The sequence below is a fragment of the Haliaeetus leucocephalus genome, unplaced genomic scaffold (assembly GCF_000737465.1).
Source record: "Haliaeetus leucocephalus isolate CR32 unplaced genomic scaffold, Haliaeetus_leucocephalus-4.0 Scaffold229, whole genome shotgun sequence".
Taxonomy (NCBI): Eukaryota; Metazoa; Chordata; class Aves; order Accipitriformes; family Accipitridae; genus Haliaeetus; species Haliaeetus leucocephalus.
The window spans coordinates 2,273,189-2,300,497 of NW_010972665.1; positions in this window are offsets into that span (position 1 = coordinate 2,273,189).

Sequence of the window (27,309 nt, forward strand, 5' to 3'; positions counted from 1 at the left end):
AGTTTCTGGGCAGCTGCCTAGCAGCTCTGCACTTTCCCACAAACACGTGAATCCATGACATGGCCTTGAGCATGCCAGATGCACAACCTTCTCCCTCATCAGCTAGAGTCCCATGAGTCAGCATCAATATCTGCTAAAAGATTCATGCTCTGAACATCAACTCAGTGAGCAAAGGGAATATAATTCAACAAACCTCTCCATGTCTAATTACATAGTGCTTGCACTCAACTGAAGCCTACCAGAAGCAAACAGTCAACATTGCCAGCTTCATGTGGACTGGTAACTAGTCATCAAATTGGCTGCAACTTTCCCCTGCTCCAAGCAGCGAATGGAGCTCAATCACTGACTGAGAGATGAATGCCTGTGGGCCCAGCTTTGCTTCTGAAACTGATGTGCACTGAGAGTGGAAGCCCTGCACATCATGCAAAGGCCAGACAACTTGTCTCCTCTGCTTCTCAAAGCCATGATGGAAGCAAAGGGCTACATTTTGTGCAGGTTCTTGGCTTTAGTAGTGACTCCCATTTCAAGGCATAGTGGAAGATTATTCAATAAGAACTAATCATACTTACAAAATCACATCCTCTATTGACTGTAATTAGACAACTTAAGCATTAAATTTTTGCATTAGGCTTTTCATTTTCAAAACACATTCCTAGGACTAACGAAAATACAGAATAAAAAAGGCTGAAAACCTTAAACTCAGGGAGGCCACATTAATTTATGCATCCGTCTGGTAAGCGCCGTTATTCTTTTTGGCATAGTACTTAGCAGAAGATAGTTATTTTCTATGGCTCAAATCACTTCATTGTTTCGTTAGCACTTATACTGATTAATTAAAATGACATGTGAAAAACCATCAAAGCATAACTTCTATTAAGTGGGGAATTTATTACCATCAGCATAGCCTAAAATTGATGCCTTAATTGAATTTGCTGCAAAAGCTGCACTACCAAGCCAGGTGAGCAACATTGCAATGTCATGTATTCTGTACCTAGCTGGTTGCTTGTATGTTCAGAAGGAAAATAAGCTTAGTGGTGTATGAAGACATAAAATTTTTCAGGCATTTAGACTAATTAAAACAGGTAATTCCAACAAAAAGGAAATGGGCACGGAGATGAGCCTCCATTTGGAATCTGTAAGGGCAGTTAATGCATTAAAAAATGGCGTATTGGTTGTGAAGACAGAGGTTCATATAAAAATATTCTGTCAATCCCAGTTAGCCATTATCAATATTTTTTAAATTAAGAAACAAGCTAAAAGCCATATAAACCAAAAGGAATGAGGAATTAGATTTCATGAGTGATCATTCCCCTGTGGGACTACAAGCCTTCAGTACACTGCTTGATGACTGGTTGCAAATACTAACAATCAAAGCAACCTTCAACTCTTCCTTTGGCTGACATTGTTCTTGGTGGAATTAGTTATAATAATGCCAGCTTTGAGAAATGGCTATGATGCAAGCCTGCATGCTTACAGAACAGGTATGTGTTGATGTCAGAAGATAATTTGCAGCAAAAATGTGGGGTTTTTTTCTGATTATCTGTATACAAAGAGGACAAAGGGTGCTTCTGCACCCCTGATACTGACAAATAAAACCACAGAGTGCTTTCTAAGACAACTTTATCCTGGTGTCACCAAGCCGCTAAATGTTTATTATCATACTGGGAAAGATCATGACACATCAATGAAATCAACTGCAATTATGTTTCTCAGCTGGGGCTGGTGTGTCAAGTATAGAAAAGAACTTTAAAATTAGCTCCCCATTTCACTTACTGTTCTTTGGTTACAAAGATATGAGGTTTGAACCTGCAACGTTCTTGTCTTCCTTCAGCTCAGCATCTCTCTCATGTTCACAGCTGAGACTTGGTTTAAAACAAGCAGCCTAGTCAACAAGAATCCTGTACTGCAGAACAAGCTAAATAGTTTTCTGTGAGTTTCTAGTGCCAAAGGAAGCACCAATGGTATTTAACAGTGTGTTTAGTTAGAAATAATACCATTCATCCTAAAGTGGGATAACAGAAGCTATGAGAACTTGTAATGATAATTAGTGTTTTGCTCAAAGCCCAGAGGTATTTACACTTTCATTTATAAGAAAAATTGTATCCCTCATGGTTGCAGAGAAAAAGGTAAAATCATGACTCAGGTGTTTCCTTAGACAAAACAAAGAAAGAAATGAAAAAATCTCATGAATCTCAAAGAAAAGTCCATGATTTTACAGGATGATGGGGGAGGGGAGAGATGAGAAGGGATACAGAAGTCTGCACAATTTTAACATACTTGAACTCTGTATATTTGTGATGTAATGTATTTTAAAGATCATCCACAGGGAAGCCTAAACAAACAGAAGACAAACCTGAGTGGTTATAATATTGCTAACATTTGCATTTCACTTTTACATGCTGCACCACAATAACAAGAATAAAGAACCAGACCACCCTATCTTAATTCTGTCCTGCACAATCTTTCAAGCTCCCCAAATCAGTGTTATTTCCCCTTTGCAATGAAAGCAGGCAAAGCCTTTCGATACTTTTGTAATAATGGAAGGGTTCAGGAAAATGGGTATTTACTGTGGATTTTCATCCCACATCACTCTAAATCAGGCAGAGCATGGCTTTAAATGGGCTTTTCCACACACCATGCTGGTAGCCCTACTTTTCAAGCTGAACTCAACCAGCAGTCTGTAACTCAGTCTTTAAATATCTCCTTCTGCCTATTTCTCAGAATTTTCATATTACCCAATAATTTTACTGAAGATCTAATTTCCACAAACTAGCTCTACATATTACCCAGCAATATCACTGTCTCTTAAAAACCTTTTTTATTCATGCGCAAGCAAGTTTTAAGTTTTAGAAGAAAAGCTTGTTTTCTAGGCCTGTGTGTAGCAAGAAGAATGTAGCAGACTTCCACATCACTGGTTTCTTCTTAATTGAAAAGCCAGCTTGCAATGACTCAATACCTACCACCAGAATTCATCAGAATAATACATCAAAATATGAAAGAGTAACTTTTTTTTTTTCCCTCCTGTTGGCTTGGCAGCATTTCACTCTACTGACACTCTATTCAGCATGACCAGGCCAAACACGAAGCTGAGAATTTTAGCTGAGGTGAAGCCACACACTCAATCATATAACCATACTTCTTCCAGTAGCCAAGCTAAATTGCCCAGACTTATCAGGGCACCTCCACGCCGCATTGCATGGTAGTGGGTACGCACTGACTAAGTACTAGTGTAGAGGGAAGAAAGACAGACAAATCATCTTACAACAACCTCACTTGCTCAAGAGAGTGACTAAAATAGCCTTTGAAGTTAGATGGGGCAGGATGAATGTCTTTGGTGGTTTTGGGCATATATTTAAAGTGTTCTGAAAATGTAGTGAACATGACAGGTTACCTTGAAAGCAAACAGAAGGAGCCAATCCACTACTAAGCCTCAAAAGCACAGCCATTAAGGATCTTGTAATGTCTTATTTGGGAAAGCTGGTAAGTGCCAAATCAATGAAGATATAATTTTAGATCACTGATTTCTAAGTAAGAATGCAGAAAAGGTATTGTGCTCATTTTTAAAAAACAGACCTACTCATAAAAGTAGGGAAAAAATACTGTCTGCTGTTCTATACCAGGATGCCACTTTGAATAATCTATATACAGCATCAGGTCATAGAGAATTTCATAATTCTACAATGAAGATGAATGAGAAGCTGAAAGCACAGAAATTATATGAAATTGCATGTTACAGCATGAAAGTAAAAAATACATGAGGGGTCTTTTCTCTTTCATGGTCCTGCTGAAGAAAGCAAGAACATTAGGCATCACTAGCATCCAAAAGCTTCCCCCAGAGATGAAAACCCCAATGGATTTCACAGAACCATCATCTGCCCTTGCTCTTTTCTTCAAGCCAGAAAACTGTCCTTAGCTAAGGTAAAATAGACCAGGTCCTCTGGCACAACTGAAACAACCGAAGGATAGATCCTTGTTATTTCCTGACCTTGGTCCTGATTTTCCCATCATCAGATTGCACAGGTTTAGGGTTACTCTGACTGACATTATGTGAGAAAGCCCCAGGTGGTTTTACAGCTTCCAGATAAGCCATTGTGCCAGTATCTGAGAAAGCTGTGATGTAGAGCTGACTGTTGTTTTTTCAGCAACATTTGCCAATATTTACTCACGGAAGAGGAGTGGCAGATGGTTACGAATGAGTCATTGGTAAATAATGCAAGAACATTTTTTAACTAACCCTAAAGCAATCCCTTGGGATTGCTGGAGATCCCTATGAGACACATGACACCCACATCAATTCCATGGACTTAGCTTTAAGGAGAGTCTAGTTACAAATGCAGAGGTGGAACATTGATTTGAAGTAAATTTTATAGTGCTTGTTTTTCTCATCTCCGTCTATGCTTCCAAATAATTTTTTATTAATTACGTTTGCAAATGTCTGTAGTCCTTGAAGTCAGAGGGCACTCCTGGAAGCTCAAAGGAGGCTCCATAGCACCATTAGCTCAGAAATAATTTCCCATACATAAGTGAGTGTTATGCTTTTTTTCCCTAAATTAGACATTGCAACACATGCATAGACAAAATCAGACATAATAGCAGTTGAACCACTGAGCTGAGTTAATAACTTGTGTCAATGTGGTGTGACTCATTCCTTAAATAAGAAAATTCTCATATGTTGAGTAGTAAGAGGCCAGCATACTTATCTTTTGAAGTACATTCATTTTCTCTTCTCCAGCACCATTGTGTAGCTATTGCTTATGGATCCAGGCTTAAGATAGCATAAGCAAAAAATCAGAAAGTCTAAAACAAATATATAAGGCAACAGTTAGTGAATGGATTTTACTGGGAGCCCCTATTCATTGTGACAGAAAGATTTCAAAATTAAGGCAAGTGAAGGCAAGGTCAGACAAATAAAATGTCATTTATGATTCCTTTTCAGAAATACAGTATATCTCAGGAACATCCCTTCATTCTGTTTCCTTCAGCAGATTGACACATATTGTCCTCCTTGACTGGTAAGCCTCAGCCACAATGGGCTCAGCAGTATGCTATATTTCTGCACATTCACATCCACCCAGTACCATCTTTAACCACAATATCGCTTAGTCATTTCCTTACAAGTTTATGTCTCATCAGCAGTATAGGTCCACATATATGGATATGTGGAAACATATGTGGAAATTTTCAGAACCAACACAAACACAATTTTAGCTAATTGATCATTTAAGGAGGCAGTGAAATTTTATCAGAAACTGAAATGTTCCCCCTTTCAGACTTCCAGTCCTCACTTGTTCTTCGGTCAGTGCAGGTTTAGATCTGAAATTTGGTTGTGCTGCTGCCTAGCAGCACGTACACAAGGCAGGAACAAAAAAGAGTTCTACCGATGCCTAGAAAGCCCCAGCTCAGCGTAAAGCAATTGTAAACTTAGCTAAATGAGCTAGCATTGCTCATCAGTCATCCAGAATTAGTATTACACTGCTGAGTGGCAGAAGAACACAATGGCCCATTACTAGACAAAATATAAAACCAGAGCCAAATATTAGAGCTCTGCCTTTTTCCTACAATGAGAAATGAAGCATTATATTCTACAGGTGTTAAGATGCACCAGTACTCTGAGAACATCCAACAACTAAAGAGCTATAGAAACTCTATTCTCTTTTGCCAGGACTAACACCTCAAGCAGCAAGAAATCTTTAGCCATTGGTGAACAACAAAAACCATGAAGAAAAACCACAAACTACAGCTCTGTTTCATTGTTAATTGTTTTTTGTAAGTCATCTTTCCCACCCTTATCAACCTACTTTACTTTGAAATCTGTGTACCAGCATATCTCTTGTGTGCATGTGCCACACACACTTACATGCTGTCTGATGTTTGGCTTCCTGTATGATACAGAAGCAGAGATTCTTCTTACAAGCACCAAGCATCTACTCAGACAATGAGCACATCATAAATTGATTCTGAGGATCTGGAAGACAATGTCACTTCTTAGAATTATTGTGCCATCTCACAAGTGGAAAAAACAGTATCTCCTAATCAAGGTAAAAATGTATTTCCTGAAGCTGAACTATGAACATAGTTTTTAAATTTTTCAGCTTACAATGTCCAAGCACACTCAGATTTCTCCCTCCAGAATCAGTCTCCCTGTTGGTAATTGCATCTTTCTCCAGATGACTAGGAAATTACAGCTTAGTGGGTGCAGAAAGAAATTACTATACAGACAGTGCTCTGGTTGAAGAGACAGAAATAGTGATGTATTCACTTTATAACTGACTGGCACTTGCTATCGACCATGTAAACCCTCCACTATGACATGCTGATTAGTGTGCACTGTAATTTATCAGCCAGCTGTTCCATTCTGTGCCTTATAATCCATGCTCTAAAAATGCTGTCTTTAAGTGCTGTTGCTACCTGCTAGACTATAGTTTGCAAGTTTAAAGTGCAGAAACCTCCTAAATCATCAAGAGCAAGAAAAGAAGATATCATTAATTTAAAATACTTCTATTTAAACATACATTTCTAAAGAGCAAAATGTAGTCAGGCGGGTTGTTAAAACACCTAGATACTAATGATCACAAAGCCATATGTGCTACACTGTATTTGTGGAGACCCCTGCAACTGTTGCTCTTCACCAAGTGACCCTGACAGCCCAGCAGCATTTTCAGTACAATTACAAAGGCAGATTAGAGAAAGCTACAATTTATTGTAAGCAAGTGAAACAGAATGAAGCCAGCTCCACAGCACTGCAGTTAAACCTACCCAATTTCAGCAGTGCTTGTCAAAATAAGGATCCTGAATATGACTTTGAACAGAAACCTGAGAAATTTAGGCTAGTCTGTATCCTTCCCATTCTCTTTTTCCTTCTGTTTAATTGGTTGTGTGATGGAAACAAGCAGCAACACTGGCCTGCAACAAGAACTAATGCAAGAGTTGCACTTCTGATGCAAGTAATTTTATAGTAAAATGAAAATAGCCATGTACAAGACAGTAGTTGTGTGAAGACAATATTTAGTAATTTTGGCTTTTTTGGTTCGCTTTCCAGCCCTGCTCCAGCTTGCATGTTTCTCTATACAGTTCTAACCCTCTAATACTTTGGCATCAATAATCTTCAGATTTTGTATCCTCACTGACTTCAGGTCAGATATTGTGAAATACTATGAAAGAGAAATGACATTAGTGAAAAAGGTTAGGAAAAGGATATGGTCAGAGTTCTATAAAGAACAGATTAGTTCAAGGGAAAAAAAAAAAAAAGAAAGAAAAGAATGTTATGTTCTGTTACAGTCTGGTCACTAGGAACCACCACACAAGAGGCAGAAGTGAGAAAGGCCAATGCACCAAAATTCGGCTTGTGGCTAGTTCAGGCTTTCTATGATTGATTTCTAAGACTTTTCTCGTGCTCTGGCATAACAGATAGGCTCTTTAATTGCAAATTTTGAGCTTAAATATGTATTTCAAAGCCATCCATCACAACGGCATTTGGATGACTTTTGAGAAATACACTGGTAAAGCAAAACCATCACACTGGCCACTGCCTTCCTGGCATGTTCAAAACTGTCACAACCATCAGCAGAGAACATCCAGCGCCTAAAGCAGCAGAAAGTCTGTTCTTATGAAGGAAAAACATACACCTGAACAGACCATACATAATGCCACACAGCCAAAACATTGCAATCTGCTGAATACTGTCTTCAGGGCAGAGGAAAGTTAATTGAAGAAAAAACATTTAAAATAACAATAAAAAAACCCCCAAACTAGTCATAATTAGATGGTTGGCACTTTGATAGATCTGCAATAATTAAAATATGGAAGAGTTTTAGCTCTAAGCCCTTAACAGTGGGAAACCAGAAGACTCACATTCCTGGACAGGCAAGACAACTGCTGAAATTTAACATACATGGTAATTTAATTGAAACATTACTACAGGTTTGGGAAAAACAATACTTCAATCCTGGAAAAGCTCTTTCTTCACTAGAAAAGACAGAAATAACATTTCAGTGTAGTATTTACCAAAGGAACCACTACTTCCCTGCCATCCTTCCCCTGGCTACATTCTGTTTTCTAAGAATTACAAAGATTAAAAAAAAAGGAAGAGGAATCTGAACAAGTAAAAGCAAGTTTGTGGTTGGTTACTATTTAAAATATCAGTATGTCTAGATCCATTCATTCAGAATGGCCTCAAGCCTAATGGACTGGTTCTTGTTTCTGTACTTCATGTTTACGAAACATGAAGATTTCCCAGTTGTATCACAGCAATTTCTAGGTAGGATTACACCAAAGAGTCCTTTGATTCTTGACTCTGCAACTGCATCATAATAAAGCATTTCATCTGTCCTCCACAAAACTGTGTTTTCAGAATTCTGCACTAACTGGAGTTTGGAATAAAGTAAACAAGATATGATAAATAATTCTGTGCATTTAAGTGACTGTGTCAGGACAGCAAACAACTGAGCTTGTACATCTTTTGCAATATGAGCGTGAGACTACTGCTTTAGATACCGAGAGCGAGGATGCACAGTGACATGCTCTCTGTTGCTGATGTAGAGAGACTGCTTGCTGCCCCAGTGTATGCATTCAGAGTGTCTTAGTGGCTTTCCCAGAGTTCAGTCTTAAGTTTGAGACACTGAAAAATTTATCATATCCTTTCCTCCGAGCAAGTCACTCACACAGTAGACCTCAAAACTTTTTCACTTCGCTGCATGCCTTGTACTCAGCAATATCCTATCTTTCTACACGGGGTAAGTATTGTGCCTGCTCTGACACAATGCCAGTCTGAAGGCAACAGAAAGCACTGGCATTGGCAGGGTGGCCCTAATCAGCTCAAACCTTCTGCCTCTTGTTTCCAAGTCACCAACCCTTCTATTTCTGTACAAGCTGCATGATCTCTGATGGCATAACATAGTTGTGGTGCCTTGCTTTCTTGGGTCTCTGGATGCTTCACATCTGTGGTCTGTCTGTTACACTGACTAACAACCCATTTCTTCATGTAGCTTAGGGTGACCTGATGAAAATGCACATATTTGGGGATAGTCCCAGTTGCATTATATGTCCACATTGGAATTTGCCCTCTTTCATTATATAGATCCTGAACTTCAAATAAGCATTATATTTTACTTGAATAGTACATTTCATAAGTTTGTCATCATAAACAGTGATGTTTGATAGGTGCCTCTCATTTGCAAAATGAAATAAGAAGTACTGCATTTATAATTAAATGCACAGTAGTAGCTAAAAGGACTGCAAAACTCAAACCCTGCCATGAGTATTACTGGCACTCAGCAACCTTATATAAGTTTAAAATGAGCAATATTGTTTATATAACACAGCTGCAGAGGCACTAAACACACTGTGCAATGCAAGAAGAGGTGTATACTGTTTTATCCCAGTCAGTTACAAGAAGTGCAGAAAAACACTTACAAACCTCCTTGTTTAGAACTTAAAGTATCCTTCAAGTATTACCATGGAAGTGTCTAATAGCCATTGTGTGCTGCAGAAGGTTATTCTACAGCACCAAGGAGTAGATTTATTTGCCTATGCTGTCATGGTAGGCATCCAAATACCCGCCACAGGAGCACCCTGCATACAATGTTCACTCTTTTACAGAAAATGGATTTTTTTGTCTGCTTTAGTAGTGACACAGAAAAGGACAAATACATTTCTGCTTGGGATTTCCCAATCAAAGCTGCCTGCATTCAGACAACACTACTTGCACAGTAAAGTCACCTGCTTTTAGGACATGCCACAATTACTGTGTATGCATAGCTGTTTTACTCAACACTTTCCAGAAGGCCTGTGACAGCGAACATGCCCAGGGTTTCTGGAAGTGCAAACCCGGATCAGAGCTGTTGGGCCCTTACAGTGGTGTCCGGTTCAGGATTTTCACATATTCTTTGGTATATTTGCATTTTGCTTATTCAGAAAAAATGAAATAGAAGGACAAGGTTGTTGTTATGTTTCTAATTGTTTGTCAGTTTCAGCCAAAAGCAGAATTACTATTTTTATTTATATATTTCATCCACACACAAAGAAGCTCAGGGTTTAACACACAGTCATACCCACTGCATACAGGTGATATTATTCTCAATGCTGAAATATTTATTTACATGTGTGCCTGCTTGCTTACATTACTTTCAAAGCGGCTGAACAAAAAGCAAATTAACAGAAAATAGAGTAAAGTGTAAGTAAAAGAAAACCAAGAGAAATGTTGAAGAAACTTCTTCCAGGACACATAGTGAGACAGTGTCGATGCTGGAGTCCTAAGACTCAGCAGTTCTTGGATTTGGAGCTCCAAGCTCAAGCAGAATGTGCTTTTATCTCTCAGCTCAAAAAACTGCAGATTCAATTCAAAATAATTTATATTATCCTCTACCTACTGTCAGGCTTCCCTCTGTATGAGTTGTTCAAAGATTTGGGATAACCTCGTTGTCTTAGCAGTGATTCATATAAACAACAAGAAAAATCATAAATAGCAACAATTATGGTTGATATCATCTGGTGCCCATGCCAGGAGGAGGCTGCCTGCCAAGGGGAACATTCCTTGCAAGTTAGTCCTACAACGTGCTGGCAGCCAGCAGTGCCTGGAACGAATCTGATGTTCGCTCAGTTGGGCTGCTCCCAGGGCTCCAGTGAGGCAGGGCAACACACGGTTGCTTCAGGGAGCCCCTCAGGGTGCACGGAAATGGGGCATTGCCTCTTCATCTGTACAAGGGAGGCTTTGTGATACGTGGAAGCATTTTGTTAAAGTTTCTAATGTAAAGCATAGGAAGAAAAAAACACACTAGGGAGGTCAAGCTCTGCTTCTCAGACATTTGTTTTCATCTGTTACCATGCCTTAAACTGAACTATTCTTTTTTATTTAATATATTGTGTTTCACAGTGAAGGACGTGTCAAGATTTTTAGCATAAATCTCCGTGACAGAGTTGACAGCTAGCACAGATGATTGTTTCCGTATGTAAAGCATATTGTAGATTTTGGACTTGTAAGCATCAGATTTTGTGTACTGTAGTAGGAGGGGCACTTGTAAGAGAAGTGATTTAAAACTAAAGCAAGTCTGTATTCAGTGCAGTTCTTTCTGGAGTCTCCCAAAGGTTAAGGGTAATTTCTTTAAGATCTTGACTTCCACCACAGAAAAATGCAAGCCTACCCTGCTGAAGGCTGAACTGCCTCTGCATTTTTGAGTGTAGCATTTCCTGATACCTTTTTAATACATGGTAAGAGGTAGGAATATGCTTGCCTAGTAACTTAATATCAGATTAGGACAGTAGATGCTACTGCCATGCCACCTTACCAGATGAGTATAGCACTTATATGAATGTCTGTTAAAATGTTTTTTGAAGTTCAGAAAAAATTAAGTATCTTCCATTTCCTGCTGCTCATAGTAGCTGTGAACATTTTTATTTCACACTAAGCAAGCACAAAGTTCCCTATGCTGACAAGTGCAGACAATTTCAGATTCTCTGAGTCTGCACAGCTACATTTTCCAGGTTGATTGACTACATTTTACTCTTCATGACCTTAAAAGAGTATTCTAAGAACAATTTCTGTGAGTAGCAAGAAGCTGTATTTTGTTCAGTAAAAGATGGCAACTTCAGCTGTTGAGAATTTAATGGAAACATACGTTATGTTCTGTGATGTGCTCGATTTTAACTAAAAACAAGCAAAGCAAAAAAAGAAAAAAAAATCCCTTTTATGTCACCATCTATCTTTCTTAAAATTTACCTGACTTAACAATAACCATCTTGATTCATGTCTTAAGCTTAAAGATGAAGATGAGGAATCTTTTTTCAGAAGGTACTAAGTATCACTGAAACTCTGTAGAACTTAACTGATTTAGTAGCCACTAGGTTATTAATTTCATACTTACACTTCTTTTACTTATACTTTTTTTGGCTGTTAAAATCATCAGAGGTCTTTGTTTCAACCTGACACTAAATGAGAACTGAAAATAGAAAAAAAATTCATAAATAGGGAAGTAATTTTTCAGAAGTTTAGACACTTTAGAGCTTGAAGCAGCTTGGTTAGGGGAACTGGAGCTTCTCTTCAGTGTGATAGAACAACAATGGTGAACCCTCCAAGTGCCCAGGTTTGGAAAGAAGGCTGCAGTGTCAAAGTGTGCTCAACATGTGAGAGCCCATGACATGAAACTTTCTTCTACCCCTGTCTCAATGCCTATTTATATGAAGCATTGACTATTCTGAACTGAGGCATATTATTCCATTTCATTGCTGTTGTCCTGTATTCCAATGTCTAGTTATGTTACCTAGAAAATCATGACATCATGTGCTGACTCCTTTCTTGAAAGAAGATTTTGTGATGTTTTATTGGTGGAGAATTTCTTTAAGCGAGACATCAGATAACCTGACTACATGCTTCATGTCTTTTCCTAGAAAAGATGTTTTTAAAATATGCATGCAATGTATTTTAGTTAATTAAGCACATCTACACCTCAGTAAAAAGAATATTGTATGCTGGCTGATGTTGCAAACATCTTTGCTGAAAAGATTTCTTTGTAGTTATCAGTATCATCTTAAATACAGGAAGAGCCTTGAAATGTGTTTTTAAGTACTGAAAGCAGAACTTGTCTGGATAGACATGTAGCCTTTTTAAGCCTAAGAAGAAAAGGATTTAAAAGGACTGAATAGCTCAAAGTATTAGCAATGAAAGACAGACACATTCACATATAAACTTGTCTGAGTTCATCCAAATTCAACAGCAACTTAGGTCATCAAATTAAAAGAAGCTTTGGTGGTTCACTGGAAGCAAGTTTGTGGCTCTCGTCCCAATTTCTAGAGAAAAGGTACTAATCAAAAACATGCCTTTATTTGGCGTTCATACTGGGTGTTTCAGAAGAGACCAAGAAATGAAAATACACAGAGCAGTTCTCTTAAAATATGTAATATTAGTGGCCTAGCTAGAATAGCATGTGGGAAATGTAACCTCCCTTTTTTTGGCTGTGGATATGCAATACAATCCATGAATAAAAGCAGATTTTTATAGTATTACTAATGCAAAAATTTCTAAAAACATGTAATATATTCAGTAAGTGGGAAGGAGAGTTCAGGTGATTCACCACTGAATTCCTCATTCCTAAACTTAAACCCTGTTTATAGCATAATGCGACTTACCATTTTACATTGCTGTCATGGGCTTTCTTTTGTACAGTCCTTCCCCATAAAACTGGACCCAGATGAAGCTGGACTCCTTTCTATCAAGAACACTGTAGGTATGTATCATGCTTTTATAAGACACAGCTATCCTACATGCACAAGGGACACTGGTGAGCTTCAAGTCCTTGAGCAGACAGTGGTATCAAAGGCATTGAAGTCGCTACAATGAGCCACGACCAAAGCTGCCCAGCTGGGAGGAGTATGCAGGTCACTGCCCATCGACTTGGGCTGAGACAGTGGGAATTCCACAAGTGATCAGGTCTTCTTGCTCAGCAGAGCAGCCAGCAGACAAGACTTTTGCATCCAGTTGCCAGCTTAACTTTCTGCATAAAAATTCTTCAGTTTCATGGGCATGCATGTTTCTCCAAGTGTAAAAAACAAAGCTAGACACTGGGAAAAAGGCATAGATTTTCTGAGAATCTACAAATGAATAGTATTTCCCCAGGCAAAAAAGGGGGGGAGGGAGAAAAATGCCTTTTTCCTTAGACAACTTCTCATATATAAGCATATGAAAATTCTAAAGATGTTCATATGGCTGTAAGCTTTATTGCGATGAGTAACCCCACAAAGACAAGCTGCATTTTCATGAAGAATCATTCTGTACATTTCTTTTCATCAAAGCACCCATGGACTTTTTGTTGGGTGCCCTCTATTCATGATCCAGTTCTCTCAGTCTGCGCGATCAAATTAATTCTGTGCCTAGAAATCAAATAATCTCCTTATGTAGGTGTTATGAATACAGAAATGCACACACATTATCAGACTGTTTACTGTTTGCCTCTTCTCCTTTAGAAATGGGGGAGGGACAGGTCCAGAGCACTCTAGCTATAAATGCTTTCTGTATATCATCGCATGGTACACTTGCGCTCACCAAATTCAGGCTGGTGGTAAAAATAACCCTCTTGAAGAGCAGACATTAATTTATCTACTAGGGTTTCCACCTGTTAACATTTTTGAGAGAGGGGCCCTGTCTGGAAGTAACTCTGTATTTCATGATGAACTCTATGTGCTTTACTGGACAGAACCAAGATGTGACTCATTGCTCTGAGATGTGTAAATATTAAACCTGTTTCAGCCATGGAGGCTCAGACTTGTCTGATAATAGACAGACATCAGTGGCACAGCTGCAAAGAGACCGCAAAAATCTAGACTCTTGAGACTTTTCTTTTACCTGAAAGAAATGTTAGCACTCTGAGAGTAATCTCAAGAAATAAGTCACTATAAGGAAGACATCACCAAATAGGAGCAGCAGGCTCTGCTTTCTAGAAGATAAAAAAATGTTTGCATCAGTCAGTAGCACACCTTAGTGATCTTTAAGTCATGCTTCTCCGTCCTGCTGGTCACAAGATCATAATAATGGTCACTGGGAAAGTCACATTTTCTGATCACTGTGGGATTTACTCATGTGTTCTTGCATTATAAGTTTTTCTCTCAGGCTGTTCTCAAGTTACCTGCAATAGTTTTGCAAAAGATTTCAAGGCAGGGGAGAAGCAATGAACATTTAGCAGGACATAATTTATTAAAGGTTATTCCTAATGCCCTAGCCATCACGATACTAAATCATCATGTCAAATTAAGCAGAAGGCTTATTACTGAAAGAATAGGCAAAATCAACTGTTTCCCATACTGTGCTCCCAATTCTTTTCAAACTTTTATCAATTTACAATTTTTAAATCAAAATGGAATAACTTTTTTTTAAATTTACCTAAGGTTAATATAACATTCTCTGTCTTTTTCAGCATTATGTCATGACATTCTAGAATTCCTTGAGTCAAACGTATCTGAATTTAAACATTATTTGGCTACTGGAGTCATAAAATCATGGCAGTTATATATCAGGGGACATATTAAGGGCAGTGATTCTGGTTAATGCAGAGATTGCCATTATCATTGAGAGGCAAGACAGACAAAGTAATTGCAATATTTTGGGTAACTGTGCACTAATTGAGCACCTGTATTGTTTTGCAAGAATCAGAAAAAAGGTGCAGTCCAGAAAAGCATTGCATGATGAGGTCTTGCTCCTGCCCTGATAATACTGCTGGTAAGTTAAATGTATGTCTACAGAAAAAAAGCCACAGCAATATATAACCATTCATTTAGTGAGATCTGCTATGAAAGGTAATTGAAAATGCTTTGGTTTTGACATAAAAGATTCCATATCAAAGAGGATACGGTAGGGCTGGAAATTGGGAAGGATTTATTTATCTTAAGAGTGTGGCAGCTCAAGAAAATTTCCTAGCAGTGTACAACAGCAAGAATCAAGAATATCACAAGACAGAGCATAGTTTAGCTGTATACAATTCAGTGAGGAAGACAGGAAGCTAGATGGAGGGCAGTTTTCATTGTTAACAATTCAGAAGCTACACCATGACAAAGTGGAGACTGCACCAATACAAGGGCTTAACCCTCACTGCTCATACACATATTGTTTCCTGCAGTTACTAGCAGCATGACCTCATCAACACTTGCTCAGCTTGATACACAGCAGGGGTGCTGATATCCATCACTCGTACAGAGCCAGTACATGGTCTTAGCACTATATAAGACTTATGGCCTAGGGGCTGTGTGGTGCCAAGTCTTGTGAATTAGAGTCAGTTCCCGAGTTATCCTCAAGGGCTCTGATCACAGTACCAACCAAGGTATACTTACTTAGGAGTTGTTAACAGATGCCCCATTTCCCCACCTTCCATTTTCTTCCCCCAAATAAGAAATAACCTGCAACCACTGTGACACACAGAAGCTGTGACAGATAAACAATTCACTTCCCATATAAGAGACACTACAGCTCCAGCCTATGACATTCTGGCAAAGATACTGGTATCAAGACAGCATAGCTTTCCAAATGGGACTACAGGCTATTCTGTCTCTGCTATTTGATGATCATTCCTGACCCTGAACTAGTCTTTAACATTGTAGGGAAAAAAATTAGCAACTAAAACTTCAGAAAGAATTCAGTACTGATATATACACCCTTTGACAGGGTCAGAGGGTGTCACAACAACAAACCCTGGCGAAGCTTCTTTAATAATTAGCCCGAGAGAGATGCAAGCATCTTATTTTTGTCAACAGATAAAGGAAAACAGGAACAAACTGAAATTTTAATATCTCTAGCAGCTATTCCCCCAAGGCTTTTCTCTGGGGCAGGAGAGTTCATTTGTGCATGTGCCAGTTATATAGCCAGTGACAGCTGAGTGAAACAGATTGGGGAAAAGGGATTCTTCTCCATGTAGCTATCACACTTTGATGAATTTTCTTCTTGTATGACTTACACTGGCAACACAACAGAAATCCAGGTCTTTCCAAATAAACAATGGAAAAAGCCTGACTCAAGGAACTCTGAATCAGCCTTTAGTTTCCCACAGAAAAACAGCAGCTTTACGCTTCCGGTCCGCGTATCTTATTTTAGATTACGGAAACTATTTTCACAGATCACTTAGTGGCATGAAAAGTTAGGATTTGATGTTACAAGATCCCAAATCTCTTTTTTCCACTAGAGCAAAAAAAATCAGATGGTCAAAACCTCATAGCTTTAGTTGCTGTTAAACTGGATTTGATTTTGTTTTATGGCAATCTTCATCAGCCTTACTATTTTTGAGTCCTTCTCCTACTTTGTACAATGACTGCTAGCAAGTGTGGATTTACAGATTTCAGAAACATAGAACAATTCTGCAACTGTAGTGTATCATGTTGTTATAACAGTTGGTAGTCTTGAAGAAGAGGAAGCTTGCAATTAGCATGCAGTACACTTGCAAGAAATCTGGAAGAAAATACTTGATGAGTTGTCTACACATGTTGCCAGAATCAATGGTTGTAGTAATCCAGGATTCTCTGTAATAACTCAGTGTCCTACAAAATTTAAATTACAACAGCCACCTCATTGCTGATGCTCTATTTCTGATAGCTTCAAGCCAGAGACTGGGCTAAGCTTGTGTTTGAATACACTACAGCCAATTTCCCGAGTAAAAGACACCTGGTTCTTTCTATACTAAGAGTTTCATTACTTCTGAAAGTGCCAGTTAAAACCCAAGCACAGCTGTTTGTTTGGTTTGGGGTTTTTTTTGTTGTTGTTTTGTTTTTGTTTTTGTTTTTTAAAGGAATATTCCAAACCAGGTTTATGAACACTGGTAAGAAAAATCGGCATCGTCTGCTTTTATTCCTATAGTACCTGCACATTGTATTCTCTCTGGAGAAGTGCTCTTTATTCTGGCTCCTGATTGGCTACCAAGGCTTCAAAGAGACAGTCTTTACAAAGGTTCTCATGCCACATCTTTCCTAATGTACTTGAGCTCTTTACTGCAAGGAATTAATGAATGGGAAGAAAACCCTCCTTGGCTTTCACTTTTTAATCAGAATTTGTAACAGTACCTGTCAGAAATAGCATTTTAGTTATAAATAGATAAGATTTGAGATACCTACCAACGTGCAAACACAGAACGTTCCAAAGCCACTTCATAAGCCCTTCTCAGAATCAAACTGCACTTCAAAAGAGTACTTTTAAAAGTATGAACTGTCTTCAACCATCGAATGACCTGACACTTCAAATAAATATTTCCAAAAAAACATCATAAAGATGATTGATGGATTCTGTAGAAGTTTAGCCACTAGCTTTCTGCTATCACACAGCTTTAAATTGAAGATGGAAAAGCTGATACAGCTTCCCTGACAGTTCTCAGTAAGGGAAGCACTGTAGAACCTTCAAGGCCCCAGCCAAAACGAGGAACTCCTGCAGAAGTAGAGTTCATATTTATGAACTACAGCATCCTGCTCTGAAAAGCTCATTTCCCAAGCTTTATAAGGTATTTTCTAGGAGTCACCATCTCTGAGATTATTAAGTTTCAGAAGCACAGAGTACCAGTAACTTTCTTTGCAACAGATTTAGAGACTTTATCTATAGTACAAAAATATTTGACATTAAATAGAGGAAAATTCCGAATCCCTTCCTAGGCCTGTACTGGCCACTGATAAAGATTAGCCCAATGCAAACTAAATACATTAGTAAACTAGCACATTTAATGGGGACAACAGAAAGTAAGTCAGATCCTGAAAAGTCATGTAGTATTGTAATTAAGTGTAGTGTTGTAATTAAGTGTTGTGACTCATGCTACTTTCTGGGATTTTAGAATTAGAGTGCTGCATTTCTGAGCTTTTCTTCCCAAAATAGATATGGGAATTAGATATATTCATTTAACAGTTTGTATGGCATTAAATAATTAGAGAACTCTAGAACTAGTGCTCTATTAGTAGTAATAGTGAGGCTAAGAAGAAAACTTCTAAAGTTTTAGAGTCAGTAAGGTTGAATGCTGAGTTAGTGGGGATTAGAAGATTACCTAAACTGATATAATGAAATCAGTTTATTTCATTAGATAATAAGCAGACAAAATTATGCCTCTCAAAAGAAAAGCCTAACAATGACCGTCCAGCCTTAAAACAAAAAACACTACTGCATGTCTGAACACACTGCAGTCATAGGGGAAGCCTAGCTGGCTGACACTGGGGCTTGTGGGCATGATGAGACAAGTTGTCTACTTTAGTATCTTGTTTTAAAGCCTCTTCCACACCATCATGTCAAGTTCAGGAGAAAGCTATAGCCTAAGAAGTACAGATGTGGGTGATGAATTTGTTTCAGACTGTGAGTTAATAACAACTAGATTAGCCAATAGGCTAAATGAGAGTGATGATACACATGGCGTGAAGGAAGCCTGTCTCCTGACTTGTCACTGAATTCCCAGTGATAGCTATGAACTGTTCCAGTATTTCTGAACAGATTAAAGGTGACTTCTTTTTAAAGGAGATTTTAAATTAGCTTTCATACACGATTAATTTTTACTTCTTTTTTTAAAAACTTTACTCCATATTAAATGACAACTGAGAACTCATCTCATGCACAATGAGTTGCACGCCTTGGGCTGCTGCTCTTCAAAAACTTGACTTCAGGTCACAGCCCACATTGTTGCAACACTGCAGATCATTTGAAATCTATGGCATTATCTGGTCTGTTCTAGCTACGTTGAAAGAGTAAGCCACAGTTGCAGCTTCTTATGTTCCTGTACAAGGTAAACTCACAAGAAAAAGGGACAAAAATACTATGAGTGGAGATTACTCCAGGATTGAGAAAAGCACAAGTCTGCTGTCTCTCTTACAAGACCAGAGGTCGTACTGTTTCCTCTTATCATGGTTTAACCCCAGCTCGCAACTAGGCACCACACAGCCTCTCACTCACCTCCCTCACAGTGGGATAGGGGAGAGAATCAGAAGGGTAAAAGTGAGAAAACTTCGTGAGTTGAGATGAAGACAATTTAATAAGTAAAGCAAAAGCCACGCATGCAAGCAAACCAAAACAAGGAATTCATTCACTGCTTCCCATCAGCAGGCAGGTGTTCAGCCATCTCTAGGAAAGCAGGGCTCCATCACGTGTAATGGCTACTTGGGAAGGCAAATGCCATCACTCGGAACATCCCCCCCTTTCTTCTTCCCCCAGCTTTAGATGCTGAGCATGATGCCATATGATCTGGAATATTCCTTTGGTCAGTTGGGGTCAGCTGTCCCGGCTGCGTCCCTTCCCAACTTCTTGTGCTCCCCCAGCCTACTCACTGGTAGGGTGAGGTGAGAAGCAGAAAAGGCTTTGGCTCTGTGTAAGCACTGCTCAGCAGTAACCAAAACATCCCTGTGTTATCAACACTATTTTCAGCACAAATCCAAAACATAACCCCACACTAGCTACTATGAAGAAAATTAACTCTATCCCAGCCAAAATCAGCACACCTCTATATCAGTGTCTGCAGGTCTAATTCTAAATAAAGACCAGGCCTTTGTGTCTTTACACATGTACACATTTACATTACATGTAAATAAAATCATAGTTTACACTGTCTTACTGACTTTTTCATGGTAACTATATACAGTTTCCACTGCAAGAAGAAATACTTGTCTTTCTGCTAGCCTTCTGAGTGCTATTTGGTATGCCCAGTTCTTCAGCAAACAGAAAATTAATATTGTCCCACATGAAGTGGGCAGACTATTCCTAGGGGAGGCGGAATAAATGGTCTGCTAGGAAAAATTTACAGCTCTGCTCCGTACATTGTGACAACTCTGTAAATTGTTAGCAAATAGGCGGCACTGCGCCCAACTGCAGTTGAGGCACTTCCTATCAGGGGTTTAAACATAACCAAGGGGATAGGCCCACCTCTCAGGAGAATGCTAATAGCAGTTTTGTAATGGTAATAGACTATTGTTACCAAAAAGCATGTTGGAATGTCTCAGACTATATAAATTCTGTCTTAGAGGCCCATATGAGCTGCTTGTCATCTCCCAGAGTGTCTTGAGAACTCTGGAGACACTGGAAGATGTTCTGGAAGATGTTATATCTCATCAACCACATTCATGACTGAATGGATGTTCCCCAACTTCCACCATAGTTATAAAGCCTCCCATACATTACTTATTCCTTTGTGGCTCTCCATAAAGGTACCTCATTCATGCCAACCTCTGTGCAGTTTGCTAATCACTTTACTGCAAAAAGGATGAGCTAGTAGAGACTGTGCACTATGTTTTACCATATCACTACTTATTGTCATCAAACACTGTTGACCACATCTATAGCTGAGCTAGTATCTGGAAGTTGTATAGCAAAAGCAATTTATTTGCTGCAGAAAGTTGGATTTAGTTTTAAACAGACTAAGTAATGTTCAGAGTGTTTATGTACACAGTCCAAGGGCAGCTCCTGTTCTGCTTCACAACTTCCTTTGCAATATCCAGGAGCACCTCTGGATTGTCACAAGTTCAAGACTAGATTGAATGTGTTTGGGAATAATGTGCATGTACCTAAACATATAATTCTGTTGCATTAATTTTGCAAGTTTCTTCAAAATTAAAAACTCTGGTAATGCTCAAATGGGAAAAAAGTTTGTGGATTTTTTTCCAGGTCACATAAGTTCTTTGAAGTTCAAAGATCAATTCCTTGCTCTATTAAAATATGTGTCAGTTCTGCTACTTAATTCAGTGTGATGAGGATTTCAGCAAAGATACTTCCTTGCATGCTTAGGACTTGGATAAATTTTTGCGAAGTTGGGCTAAGTACTTAAGAAATCTGGGAAAAATCATAGCTTACATGGAAATTATGAAAGACTGAGGTATAAGATCTGGGGGGGGTGGTGTTTGTGTCTACGTACAGCTAGTAACTAATATTAAGTATTCTCCCATATGTTCAAACATTCCTATAAGCATTTGAGAAACATACAGAAGTCTTACAATAGTATGATTTACACAGAGTAAATAAATCATCCCTGTGTAAGGAAGTTGTAACTATGCCAAACATTTCAAGAATGGGAGTGTGGAGGAAAAGAAACATAAGTAGTATCACATCATCTCTATCTGGAATCTAAAACCTAAAGTTAAAAATTCAAGAGAATGGATTCTTGGCTGCATATATTGGTGGAGCTAGAGAAGTTGAAAGAATCAGCTTAGAATATCCAGAATCAGAAGAAAACCAACAGTGTACTCAGGTGCTAATTCAGTGCTGTATCCAAGATCACTGGCTAAAACCCATAACAGCATTAAACTCAGAAGCTAACTCTGAGACCACTTCAACACATCTGAATGCATTAACAGTAAGGTAATCAACATTCAACTGTGTAATTACTGTGTTCATGTCAAATCACATAAGATAAAGGCACATAGAAACAGTGCTCTAAAATGGCTCAAGAAGAGCCGTCTACAGACTAAGCCTAAAATTATGACTTAGGAATTTCCAGCCACTATTAAAGAATGAAAAAATGTTTATTTTTAAATAGACTCAGTTCCTTTTTTTCTAAAATAAGGACTTATTCCATGCCAGCCTCAGAAGAGAGCACTACATATTAGCTAATATCTAACACATCCTTTGAAAAATACGTAGTGCTGAATGAACTTGCAAAGAACATCAAAAGATATAAGTAATATCATTACTTGCAGAGAAAAAAGAACATCAGCAAATAGGGAGATCAACCTACCAGCAGACAAATTGATATTACTATCACTGCTAAACAATATTTTCAGTTACTTATAATAGTAATTTTTGGTGGCAAAAAGATAGGACTATTCACTGTTGATAATGTCAAATCATTATGTATTCTGTCTATATCTTATAGACTACAACTGGAGTTTTATGAGTTCAGCAGTTTTGTAAGTCCAGATACTTCTGAATGTCATTTTGCCAGTGTGTGAATCACACAGCCTGTAAAAAAGACTACCCTCATGGGATTTTCATATGTAGTGGAATGCAAGCATCTAAATTCTGACCCAGCGTGTACTATTTCATGGCAGAAAGTAGCTTGCTCAGCCTTTCAGGTTACAAGACAAGGAACAGGAGAAATTCACTGCCACATTACAGGGGTGAAACCCTCAGTTTTCTACCTTAGGTGGGAATTCCTAAGTAAGGATTCTTACACCTTCCTCTAAAGGTGTCAGGACTGGCCACAATCTGATTGGACTTGACAGGTTAGTGGTCTGATCTATATGACAACTGCTACTTTCCTACAAAGTCTGTGTAAGTATTTGTGCTCCTAGGAAAATATAAATTGGAAGTATTTTCTATTTCTTATATCAAACAAAAGTAACTTTGTCTGCTTCTGGAATACTAAGTCTGAACTCAGTGTGGCTGTAGGGTGCTAGCTGGGAATAAAAGAGAAAAGAGAAGAAGCCTGGAGATTTTCACAAAGCTCTGGAGCATTCAGTGCATATGTAAACATTTGCAGTAGCATTAGCAGCAGTGCCAAATTACCTCTCTTCTCACTGTAAAGGGTATCTTCTGACTGTGGCAACTACAAGAAAATACATATCTAAGGTGTCAACTGCCATCTCTTTAATTTTGCAGGCTGGGGGGACAATGCCACCTTGTTTCCTGTGTATGGCCCTGCTTGAAATTCGGCCTACAGAGAGCAGAAGGGGAAACAGTGCAGCAGAAAGAAACAAAACTCCTTTGATTCTGGGGTGGGGCAGGGGAGAGCAACATAGTGGATTTGGATGGAAGAAGCACAGTTCTCCATTCTGCAGTATTATCAGCTGCATGGTTAATTCCCTGGAGTGCTCCTGCAGTGTCCATATATTCAAATGTACGGAAAGTAAGCTGTAACTTAAGAGTATTTAACATATTTTATTGCAGACTCAAAGCTGATCGTAGCCAATTGTCACCATTTTAAATATAATTCAATTTATATTTGCATGTACTTTGAAGTTATTTTGTTGTCAGTAAAAAAACAATGATTTTATCATAATGGTTACTTCTTTCCTGAGGACTCTTTTTTGTCTCAGCTTGTCCCAGAGTTGAATCTTGCCTAAATGACTCTTTCCAAATGAATGTCATCATTGTTATCATTGTTGTCTTCTTTTCTACTTTTTTCTTTTCTTCTTTTTTTTTGTTTTTTTGGTTTTTTTTTTGTGGTTTTGTTTGCTTGTTTGTTTTGTTTTTGTTTTGTTTAAATACATATCGGCAGCTTTAGATGTTATCACAGAACAGCCATGCCTGGGATGCTATAGACAGGTGCTGGGCAAGATTCTTTACATAGCTCTTCTGTGACAAGGCACCTCAAACTTTGACCTCTGGCACCTGTTGTTCTTCTGGTCCTGGATTTTCTAGGGAGTTGTCTCTCTGCTCCCTGAATGTCCACACCCCCTCTTGTTCCACCCCTGGGCCTCCCAAGTTCTTGCCTTTATGCAGCTCCTGCAGTTCCAGTCCTGGACTGGAGAGACCCTGAGCAGAATCTAAGCTATGCAGATTCAGTATATTGGGTTGTTTGTGGGTTAGGTTTTGGCTTTTTTCTTTGTTTGTTATGTTTTTTAGTTTTATTTGCTCTTTTCCTAATGTTCTCTTAGAAATACAAGCTAAGGTCAGGCCTGGGTTGCAACTCTACTTCTTCCCACTTTGTGGGTGATGGACAGAGCAGAATGGCAGCGGCCAGGATGGAGTGTTTACACTTCCTCCTCTACAGTGGTGTGGACCATTGCATGATTCAGTATGATCTGCAGGATTTCAATGCACAGGCCATAGTCTCCCGCTCAGACAGCATCTCTGAGTTTATCTGCTTGCACCCACTATTAAAGGCTGTGTGTAAAAAGTAAATACAGGCCTCTCACTACTATAATCAGCATAACTGCTTTGGATTTTTGCACTGTGACATAGGTCATCTGTCATACTATTATTTCTTAAAAAAATACTTGTGCTCCTTTTGCATTTTTTTTTTTAGAAGAATAACAACACTTGTTTGCTAGCGTGGAATGGAACAAAAATTTTCTTCAGTAAAGCCTATCTGCAAATACAAATCCACAAACCATGTTATCTGTTGTGTTCCCCAGCTGATCATTGTCCTGAACATCATAATCTCTCTTTTGCATTCCGTGTAAGAAAGTCCTCATGTAGTGCCATCTGTTCCTGCACTGGCAGGTTTACTTCCTACCATAACATGTGGCAATTAACATTTATACCTCATCTTGGCATTGATATGCAATCAAAGGGGTCCTCAGCCTGTTAAGAGTCAGGAGCCCTGGAGGCCCTTTCTATAACCACCTGAAAGGTACTTGCTTTTAGGGTTTGAGCCATGAAAATCTGTGAACCATGATTCTCGTTATATTTCAGATCTTAAACTGATGTTGATCACATATTTTGCAACTAGACCACTGAAAGGAGAACCAGAGTCCAGTGTCCAGTACTGTGTTATCCCCAGGATGCTCTCAGCTGCAAGATTTGGAAGGCAACTATGTCGAGGTGACACACTTTGTAGCCATCAAGTACCACAACTAGCTCTCAGAAACACATTGCCTGTACAGAGCTTTACTGACAAGAGCAAGCGCAGTGTAGCACCTTCCCTACTGATAGTCACATTTGGAAATACACTTAGTGGTACTATTTTTAACTCTTCCTGAAAGCTATAGAAGTACTGGTTTCCTATGGGAGCTGAAGGAAGCTAACCTCCCAAGGGTGTTGGGCTGTGGATGCATGAACTGTATCTGCTCAGATGCAGGGGGATTTCTTAAAATGTTTTGCTTCAGTTTAAACCCATATTCTTCCTCTCCTTTACTATTACTTTGAAATTAAAACATAGAAGGCATGTTTCCTTTGCTAAAAGGAAGTCTATGCTCACCATCATTTCATGGACAAAATAAAATCTTCTCCCTTCATGAAAGCCCTCGGATACTTGAAGCAGTCCTGTCTGTAGAACGCTTATATGATTTTCCCAAAATAATTTTTCTCCCTGTCTCAGTCCTTTGTTTGGAGTCTGTTTTCTTTACCTCATTTTCAGATCTAATTTTCCCTGGGTTTCTATTGCATTATGTTCTCTCTGTCCTCTCTCCCATTCTCCAAGAGCAATGCAAACATAATTAAAGACTCATGGAATTTTTAGGCTATGTTAGTTAGAAATGGTTAAAAATTGAAAAGAAAATAGGTTTGCATGAAGCCATAGGAGGTTGTTTCCAGGCTTCTTTTTTGGAAGAGAGATGCCACAAGTTTACTCCCAGCTTACAGGAAGGAGATGCAAGGATTGTATCTCACATATAGTGTCATAAGCATGGAAATAAGGTGCACGGGAGTACACAAATGGGTATCCTTAATATATGTACAATTTTCTTCTTACATATTTTGAGTGCTAAAAGCATGTGTGGCAGTTAGAGGTTTGTCCAGCAGGCAGTCTCTGCCACATGACTAGATGCAAGCCCACGCCATGACCTGACCCTCAGCTGTGCCTCCCAGATCACTGTGTCCACAGTTGTCCATAGGGTCAGGACATGATGATGCAGCATGCATTCTGTTTTCCCTCACATTATTGCTAATTTTGAAATAGGAACAGTGCTGTGTTTATATAACATGTATCATTGTTGTAACAGAGATGAATCAATCCTAGCAGAAGAAAAGCTCAGTCACACAGAAGAGGAAGTAACAGCAACAGCAGATAACAGGTTACTTCCGTATCGCACATCATCACTCTGAAGTTTCTCATTACCCTGACACCAATTTTGGTGTTAGAGCAGAACCATTTTACAGCAACAACATAAAGACACACAGAATCAGGCCATGTGTATCATCTAGTACACTGTCCCAACTCTGACAGTAGTCAACAGTACATATCTGTGAAAGCGTACAAAAGAAGGGCAAGAATAAAATAACAATTCCCAAAGTACACGTGTCCAGCTGAAAAACCTAAAGCTGAGTATCTTCTTGAGCCAGAAGTAGCGTCTCTGTGTTTAATAGACCCTGATGGGATTATCTACTGTGAATTTGTTCAAATAGCTTTTGAACATTTTTTACTTTTGAACTTTGTTCCATATAAACTTTTGGAATCAATAACATCTTTTTATGATGATAAAGTGAAAATATCTCTCTACTAAAGTTATAAGCACTTAACATTCAAAATCCTTTATTTTGTCATTCACAGCTACGGATAGCACAATTATTTTTTTTAATCTCCAACTAAAGTCTGAGCATTTTAAGCATGTACTGTGAGGGACAGCCTTTTACATGTTTATGAACTCATTTTCAGACCCCATGATCATGTACAGGATGGAAGATGAAAAGTGGAACCAAATCAGGCATTAGGGTTTAAGCCTTTTGAGGGGTAAAATACATCTTTCAAACAGCAGCCAAAGCAATGTGTTCTTAGGGAATGAAGTACAAAATTTCTGCAGTTAGACAGAAACAAGTTAATCAAAGTTGCAACATCTCCTTTTTTGAACAGCTCTGAAAGCTAATGGTGTAATTTAGTAGCACTCCTACTAAATCTTTCACTGATGGCACATTAGCTGAATCACTATGACTCAAACATTAAAGTCCTAATTTGGGAGACTTATGACTTGAAATTTAGAAGTCCTTCCCATTACAACTTGCACATGGTATCTTTATTTTGGTCGTGGTGGTAGTGGTAGAGGAGAAGCATGAAGGCACGCAAGAAGTTTTTTAGAACCCGCAGAGAGAAATGTTGATGGTTTTGCCTAATGATATATAAATAATATACTCTCATATATACCACCATAATATACCACCCTGAAGAAACTCAAATTCAATTGTTCAGGTGGCAGAGTGAGTTTCAGAAGTTTGAAGCACAGGGCAATCGAATCTCTTTTGCTAACAGAAGACAGGATTCTTCCTATGGGGAGTTTGGAAAGAAAAACAGAATCTTTTAC